This window comes from Solanum lycopersicum, chromosome 4, assembly GCF_036512215.1.
Source record: "Solanum lycopersicum chromosome 4, SLM_r2.1".
Lineage (NCBI taxonomy): Eukaryota > Viridiplantae > Streptophyta > Magnoliopsida > Solanales > Solanaceae > Solanum > Solanum lycopersicum.
The window spans coordinates 53,960,455-53,970,053 of NC_090803.1; the positions used below are offsets into that span (position 1 = coordinate 53,960,455).

General features: G+C 28.5%; 1 long non-coding RNA gene across 1 annotated transcript; it reads left to right on the plus strand.

Moving 5' to 3' along the window:
- Nucleotides 1-985: 985 nt before the first annotated feature.
- On the plus strand, nt 986-3,569 carry LOC138348304 (uncharacterized). The gene is made up of 5 exons (XR_011220737.1): nt 986-1,382; nt 2,644-2,695; nt 2,846-3,070; nt 3,154-3,215; nt 3,318-3,569. It is a non-coding gene; the product is annotated as an uncharacterized lncRNA (long non-coding RNA).
- Nucleotides 3,570-9,599: the final 6,030 nt, after the last annotated feature.

Consider the following 9,599-nt stretch of genomic DNA (forward strand, 5'->3'; position numbering starts at 1 on the left):
ACTCGAATATGAAATTTTGTGATTTATGATCATTAAAGAATCATACACAAAATTGATATTATAATCGTCAAATTACTTAAACGCTCTTTCACCATACTCATGGGGTCATCAATTCCAAAAATATTTCCGATTAAGAATACAAAGATCTTATTCATATCGTCACAATCGTTATTGATTTATTCACAATTCTTATCCCTCGTGGAGAGTAATGATATATATTTAAAGAGAAAAAGAAGGGAAAATTTTATATAATAGCAAACTATTAATTCAAATTAAATGTTATAAACATAGTTTGATTTAATTGTACTTCATAGTAAACTGTTGCTATTTCGCCTCTCTCCTGGTGAATCTCGCTCGCCACTCTCGTTCTCGTTGGCATTCTCTCTCGCCTCTCTCGCTTTTATACAAACACAAATGTATAAAATTGTGTTTGTGTTTGTATAAAGCAAGAGAAAATTGTATATATACATATATTTTCGTTTTACTCTCCTAGATCTCGCTCGCCACTCTCACTCGCCTCTCTCACTTTATATAAACACAAATGTATATATTATGTTTGTATTTGTATAAAACGAGAGAAAATTGTAGATACAAATACAAGTGCATATATTTTCGTCGCTATACACATGATTATACAAATACAATCTTCTCTTGCCCAGTTTTCTTTTGTCTTTCTCTTTTTCTTGCTTTATACAAACACAAATTACACAATTGATCTTTTATATATGTATACTGAAACAGAAACAAAATAATGCAACTGCTTTCTTTTGTATATGTATAGCGAAATATACATATTTATGTTTGCTATGGAGTCCAATTATACAAAATATAATTATATCATACACATAATTTTTGTTTTGCTATAGGTGAAAGTTAGCAAAAAAAAAAAAAAGCCAGAAAATAGTGTCATTTTGCCCTCAAAACACTTATTTTCTATCTTTTTTAAAATGAAATAAATCAAGTGAAAATAGTGAGAAGAAGTTTTCATGTGATCATGCATTATACGGACAAGTTTCAAAAGAATTAACAACACTTGTTAAATCCATGCAAAAAAGAAAGAAAAATCTCAAACTACAAACCCAACGTCATGACTCACTTCAAGTTGATGCCAAATTTGCTGAATTAATAATAAAATTATAAAAATTATAAAAATAAATAAATTATGACAGCTTCACTACAGAATTTCCTATATAAACCACCCCATTTTCTTCTATTTCATTCATCAAAGCAATTCTAAGAGAGAAAAAAGAGAGAGAAAAGAGAGTTACTTCTTCTAATTTTTCATTTTTCTTAAGTCTTTCTTGTTGTTCTTTGTTTGGTGTAATGGCTGAGAATGATGATAGTGATGCTCAGTCAGCCACCCAAAGCCCTCCGCAGTCATGGTGAGCCACCACAAGAAATTTTCTTTCCCTATTTTGTATATGTTTCAGAAACGGCCTCACTATCTCCACGAGGTAGTAGTTAGGTCTATATACACCCTAGCTAATCTTTTCAGACCCTACGTAGTGGGATTTCTCTGGGTAATTGTAGTTTTTGTTGTTGTATTTTCTATATGTTTCTATGTTACTTGAGATGAGGGTCTTTTGGCAACAATTTATTTACCTTCACGAGGCAGGGGTAAGGTCTACATATACTCTATTCTTCTCAGATCCCACCAGTTTGATTTCACTGAATATGTTGTTTTTGTAAAATTTAAAAAAGAATCTCTCTACTTTCACCAGATAAGGGTATGGTCTACCTACACTCTACCTTACTTTCTCAAAATCCATGTGTGAAATTTCACAAAATTCATTTTGTGAAATTTCATTAGATACTATTGCTAAAAAAGGAAAAGCTTAGAAACTTCTTCTCTTTTATAAATACATATTTTTTGATGTTTGGTCGCCAAAAAATGTTTTTTCTTTTTATAGATGTTTTCATTTATGTCATTTTCCACTTGATTTGCATTTGGTACAAAGGAAAATGTTTTTTTTTTTGGAAAAAAATTTGTCTCACTATATAAGCATAAACTCGTCTTTCCCCTTTTAATGTTTTTTTTTGGTGTTTGATTACTAAAAGTGACTTATTTTCATAGATTTTTTCTTTAATTTTATTTTTCTTCTTAATCTTTTTCTTTAAAGATCATGCAAAAGATCTATGAACTTTCTGGCCATTTATTTTCTTCTAGTTGAAATATCTTCATCTGAATTTATTATTTCTCTTGAACAGTAAAAAGTTTTTGACAAATTAAATTTACTAATAAATGTTTGTTTTGTCTTATAATATTATAAGAAGTCATTTATTGTTTTTATCCAAAAAAAATGTCTTCTTACATTTTCACTAATAAGTAATAAGTGAAGTGTTATTTGAGAGGAGATATAAATGAAGTTGTTTTGGCATTTCTTTTTTGTAATTTATACTATTTTTATATATCATTGTTAAAAATGAGTCACGTGTATATATATGTTATTATGTCATAAATTATAGTTTATGGTTGAGTAATTGAAGATCATGTTTTAAATGTTTCTAATTAATTAACTATTTCCCTATGTATGTGTATACATATGTGTTCTGTTTTATTATTATTTTTCTTAGATAAAAGAATTAATTTTATTTGATATTTTTAGATTAATAATTTATATTTGTTTTTATTCTTTGTTGTAGCATCACTTGTGTTAATGTTGAACAAGCCCCCACTGAGTCACGTCGCAGACAGGTTGAAATTTTATACTATTGGTTTCATATGACTTTTCTTGTTTTCATTGGAGAAATATATATATACACACATCATTTTTGTATATCTTTTAAGAAAATTATTTATTTTTTTATCTTTATTTTTAATTTATTTATTTATCTACTTGATCAGGCAATTTTCCGGATGATGTCTCATCATGCATCTATGTTTCGTCTTGCAAAGCGTGCATGGTTAATTCTCTCTTTTATCCGTTGATTTTTTCGTTAAAATTATACTATAATTTAGCACATAATTATATTAAGTCTATTTTTTAATTATGTAAATCTTATGGTTAATATTTTTTCTTTTTTGTCATGTCCTAAATTGAATGTGTCTCAATTTAACTCCAGGATTGAGGTAATTATTATATAATTCCACAATTTTTACGATTTATTATACAAAAAATAGTATTAACTTTACATTTTATTTCATTTTTAAAGTCGATGCGTCGTGAGATGAATGAAGTTAGGATGGAGCTCCGTACTGCTGAAAGGATGTTAAGGTTCCAATATTAAATCTCATTAATTATTTATTTTTATTTTTTAACAATTTTCTACTAGTGAAATTTAATTTAATACTTAAATTTATTTTTAATTTTTTTCAGGGTTGCGACGCTTCGCAAACGCAAGTGCCGCCGCAAGGGCGCCAACAAGTGATGTTTGTAGTCTAGAGTAATGTGCAAGACATCTTTCTATGTGTGATATGGTTTGTGTTTTTAGTATGTTATTGTATAGCAAGTATACCAAATCTTGCTAGTGGAGTGTATACCAAATCTTGCTAGTGGAGTGTGTAACTAAGTTTGATGTGTAAACATCTTTTTATGTAATGGTATCTATTGTGGTTTGTGTTGTTCATATCATATTCTCCCTTGTTTTTATTATAATTTATAAGTATCATTTTGTATTTCTTTGAAGGCTATTTGGTTATAGTCCGCCTCTTAAACTTGTCATAATATTTCATTCATAATACATTTGGATTAAGTATTTTTTTTCAATTGAATATCTTAACTTCTAATAAAATATTGTTTCAATTGAATACTTTTAAGCTTAAATTTTGAATTTTTTTTGTGTGTGTTCTTAATTTTCATTCTTTAATTTCTATAGTTAAAATAACCACATAAAATATGTCATCTCTTTTAATTATATATACTCTCCTCAATAAGTTGTAAAAGCTTAGACATTTTCGACTAGAGGTTGCCGAAAAGTTACACGATATTGAGAGGTCAAATTTAGAACTTGAGGGACAAATAGTTAATGTTGAACAACCTTGACATAAACTCTTTCGTGGCACAATGGTGAAACTTGTTTATTTTCACCCTTGATGCGTATACTCAGTTTAATTTTACGGGTAATTATTTAAATACACTCAAATCACTGACATGGCAAGTAAAAGAAAATAAAGTGCCTAAAGATTAAAAATTAAAGAAAAAGAAGAATAAATGGACCCCAATTATTATCATTTTATCCAATAACCTTTTTTTCATCTTCTTCATACACCCCCCACCGCCACCACCCACCCTCCGTCCCTTCATAATCCTCACACCCAATCCATCTCTCTTGCCCTCAACCACCACTTGCACTACCCTTTCTTCTTCTTTGACCCCCCCCCCCACCCACCCAATGAACCCCCCACTCTTACTCTCTTTATTTCTCTTCGAATCTCCGTGCTTCACACTTTTTTGCTTCTTCTTCGTTGAACTTTGCATATTTTTTTCCTTCTTCAAGACGCACCATCCCACCCTCATTTCCTTTAATTTCTATCAATAAATAAAAAAATGTGATGAACAAGGAAAAATAGGAAAGTCATCAATTTGTTCTTGATCAAATTAAAATTAGTCTTTATGACAATGTTTGAATGTGATGAACTTGAAGCTCCTTTCAATGAAACTCTACAAATTTTTCATTTCAAATTAAAATTTTAGTTGTTATTATTTATTTGTTTTAATTATGTGTCTTAAATATTGAGTATTTTTGTGAGAATGATTTTGAGATTTTGAATCTCTTTCAACTGATTCTTTTGAGATTATTTTTCTTATAATCATGGATTAATTCTTATCTTTTGAGATTTTTTTTTACTTTCTAAGATTGTGAGTAAATAAATAAAAAAAAATTAAAATTAAAATTTAAATCTGCTTAATGTGATGCTGATGTAGCAATGACGTGGCACTGATGTGGTGCTAACGTATTAATGACATGGCGCGTGCGAAATGCACTTGCCATTGTGAGATTGATATTATAATATTAGAGTGTATTTTAATTCACTTAAAAATAGATTAGGGTGGTAAATAATTACCCGTAAAGTTAAAGTGCTAAAGTAAGTTTTCCCACCAAAGTTAGTTTATTTTAGAGCAGAACACACCTCACACGCCATTATCATATTCTCACATGTTTTTCGACGTGTTCTTTACAGACCGAATCAAACCTGGATAAGGAGAACGTCAACCAGTTATAAAGTTGTGAAAGTATTATTTTTTTACAAGAAACCAGCACAAAAAGTTTCCTTTCATAAAGGAGTTCGCGGGCAAGATAGTTTTCTTAATCAAATAGGAAAACTAGACAAACTAGAAAGCCGAAGCAAAGAAGGAAGTATAATGATGTGAAAGTGGTTTCAAATCTGGAATGAAGTAGAAAGCATGAGCAGATAAGGAATTCAAGTTAAAGTCAAGAAACAAAACTGAAGACTAGTTCGAGTTGAACTAGGAGTTCCACACAAAAGAGGAGTCCTACATGAAGTAGGATTTCTAGTTGAAATAGGTTTTGGATTCAAGTCCAAATCTATAAATAGAACGATAGTTTCGCTTCAGAAAAATTGTGCACTTATATAGAGAGAAGATCAAAACACGATCAAGAGGTTTGAGAGATTTTTGAGATTTATTGGGAGTGTTGCAATTTGTGAGGAAAAATTGTAACATTGTAATTGAGAGTTTTGATTGCAATCGAGTGTGTGTGTAGGATTCGTCTAACAAGTTTGAGAAACTTGATGGACGTAGAAGATATAAAATCGGGGGATTTTGTGTCTTTGGGTAGCTAGAAATTAAAGTTCATAATTTCTTAGCTAGGAATTAGAGTTTATAATTCCTCTAGGAATTGGAGTTTATAATTCCTCTAGCTTTGTAATATTTTGTTGAGACTTAAAGTTTAATAAAGTGGAGTTAAATCCTACAATGGTGTAGGTCGTGATTTTTATCCTTAAGAGTTAAGGTTTTCCGCGATAAAATATTGTGTTATTATTTTATTTACTTCACATACCGTAACTCCTGTAACTACAAAGAAACATATAGAATAAACATATTCCTTAGGCAATTTTAGGGGTAAGAATTCCAACAAAACACTTATAATAAGTCAATCCAAATTAAACTTGCTCTAAATCAATTTTGAAGTAGCCTATAATCTAAATGGACAACTTAATAATTAGTACTCTACATATGATGTAGCCAATACACAATTTATTTCTAACATTCATACGTCCATATTATTATTCACTTCAACATGTATAGGCCACCCAACATACATTGAAGATGATATTTTGCATACTTAAATAAGTAAATAAAATACTAAAATTTCAGGAGTTTGTGAATTTTAAAATGGACTAAACATAAAGGAACTAGATAAAAAAAGTTTTTTTTTTCTGAGTTATTAATGGATCAATCTAAATTTTAAAAGTCTTCTCCATTGAAAGCTTCATTGAGGAAACTTCCCATTCACTTGCATCATTCTCATGTGTAGTGCTTTGAGCAATATTTTTCATAGTATTCTCCTAATCATTGTTGCAAACATTTAAAGTGAGTTGTTTGTGTGAATAATATAAAGCATAAAGTTATTTTGATCGATAATAATAAAATAGAACTTTGGACTAACCTCCATGGAAAAGTTAAATTCATTAGCATTAGGAGTTATTGCATCACTTTAAACTGAAGGAGGATCATTATATTCATTGATGTAATTGTTGTTGTTACTCATGTTATTATTCCAATTTGAATGGGCATTCTCCAAACCAAACGAGGAGGAATTATTCAAATTGTTGTTCCAAGTTGTATTGTCATTCTCCAACCCTAATTGGAAGGTATTGTTCAATTGTATGCAGGAGACAAACCTGAAATACAAAAAGAACATGTTCTTAGCTATCATATCATGTTAAACAAAAACAATACAAACATCAATAATAAAATATATTGTTTTTGACGGATTTTATATGATATTATTACTAAGTATCATTTACAATGATATATTTTATCTTATATAGAGATAAGATACATTGATCGTTATAATTCTAATGTTATTATTCTTTTTCAAATATAAGAAATATTATCTTGTGAACAATATAAGTGCTCGTATCAAAAGTATCAAAAGAAACCTTGTAGAATCACAAATATTTTGCCAGAAGTTGACGAGAGAGTTGTCATTACTTTCACCAAAAGTCATTTGTGCCTGCAAATATGTATGAACTATTTAGTATAGTACGAGAGGGGGGGGGGGGTAGGATTTAAAAAGGAATAATATTTCATGAATATAAATGTACTTGTGATTGTCCAAATATTTGTGTTGGATTCTGCTGGAAACCTACAATCATGTTTTGTTCTTTACTCTATTGCACAAATAAAAATAATTATATAAATTTATTTTGAAAAAATGGCTTGAGTTCTTAATGAGATCTTTACGAGGAATAAAATTTTAGGAATGTTAATGTACCTGTAATTGTCCAAATGTTTGGGTAGGATTCTTCTGGACATCTACCATTATGTTTTGTTGTTAATTCTATTCCGCGGATAAAAAAATAATAATATCAATTTTTTTTAAAAAAAATATCTCTTTTTGGAGATTTTAGTTACTGCATTTTTAAAAGTATTACCTGCAACTGGATATAGGACGATGAGTTTTGGCTTCGAAAAAATGGAATACTTCCATTATGTGAAGAACTTGCAAAGGAAGGGGTATATGCGTAATTGCCAGAACTATTTGCTATTCCCTTCCCCTCATTCATCCAATCATGATATATGCTCTCTTGGATACCTCAACAGTAATAATAACAAAATAATTACTTTAAAAGAAAAATAAAGAGATAATTTTTTTTGTAAAGAAATATTATTTTGGAAAAAATAATGACCTGTATGGATTAATCCAATTATTAACAAACTGGTGAGGAGCTGTTTGTTGTGCAACAAAGTGAACATCCATCTTTTCTTGTTTCTCCGATTCCATCTAATCAAAATTTCTAAGAGATTAATATATATATATATATATATATATATATATATATATATATATATATATATATATATATATGAGTTGATTTGATGAACTATTTCTAAGAAAAATAATTATTTTCTTGAAATTTGTGATTTCACTTTATTTTTAAATGATAAATTAAGACAAAATAATTAGTGAAAGAACTAACTTTTCTAGCCTTGACTCTTTCGAGAGAGAGTTGTAAGTTTCTCTTACACCAAATGAGTTGATGAAGAGAAGGCTCTTGCCCTTGTCCTGGTTCGTAATCCCTGTGGAATCATACTTAGACGATTGAAATATACTATAATTTAAATGTCTAAATGAAAATTTATGGTGATATTGTTGTATTCAACCTTGATGTTATAATTAAGATGAAATATAAAGAAAAACACTTGTGATAGTGAATAAAAATGACCTTATGTTAGCATCCAAAATCTGCGATTTCAATGTGCTCTTCTTGATTTGTAGCTTCAAATTTTGGATCAAATAATTTCAAGTTCAAATGATTTTATAACTTTCCTCATTGGCTCTATAATGATTAATTAACATTTATTTACTAAGACAACTCTTAATTTTTATTTCAATGTTTCACTTAACTAACAAACTACTCCCTTCGTAGCATAATAGTTAATCATCCTTACAAAATAGTTGTCCACTTTACTAAATCAAGAAATCATTAATTAGATTTTTCTTATATTACCCTTCCAATTAATTCTTTTTGAAAGTGTTCACATTTGATTATAAAATTTTCAAGAAATTTTTAAATGGGTAAATTAGTAAAATTATTTTCTTACTTATGATTTCTTAATGTACGTGTAAAAAGATGAATGATCAAATAATGTGAGACGGAGGGAGTACTAATTAGAATTGTACGGATAGATTGAAAAAAAACAACATATAAGACATCAAATAAAGTTATGCTCACCTCAATCCTGTAGAAATTAGAACACCAGCAATAGGTTGAAACATCAAAAGGAAGCCATCATGAGATAGTTTAATTCATTAGTGATAATCAATATTACTTAATACAAAAGAAATCAAGTATGAGGCACTAGGTAGTAGTATCGAACATTTCAATAAATTAAAAATAATGTAATACTTATATTACATAACCCGTGTGACCTCTCTTACATATTCCATTTGAATCACGGAATAATGGGGCATGATTACCAAGATTCAATTAAAATTAATTTCTCTACTTCATAAAAATAAAAGTAAAATTTTAATCTTTTTACATCTTAATTATCAAATTAAATATAAGCTTGATGTAGTTGGTGTAACACATATACATGCTCTTGCAAGTAAGTATGTTTTTAATGGTTAAAGCTAATGGACACTATACTACAAAATATGTTGCAAGTCTATAATTTTCTCTGGTCAAAATAGATTTTATTAATTATAATTTGACTGATCTTTTGATCTCTTTCCTTTAATAAGTGTGCTAAAATATAAAAATAATAATAATATATTTATAATTATATAAGTTTATAAGTTGGTCAAATTAATTTTTATATCCATATTTTATAATTACTAGTCAAATCACTTATAACTAAGCGTCTAAAATTTAAAATCAATTAAAAAGTATGAATTTATTATCCCTCTATTTTAATTGATAATAATAATAATATATGTATGATTATATAAGTTTATAAGTTGGTCAA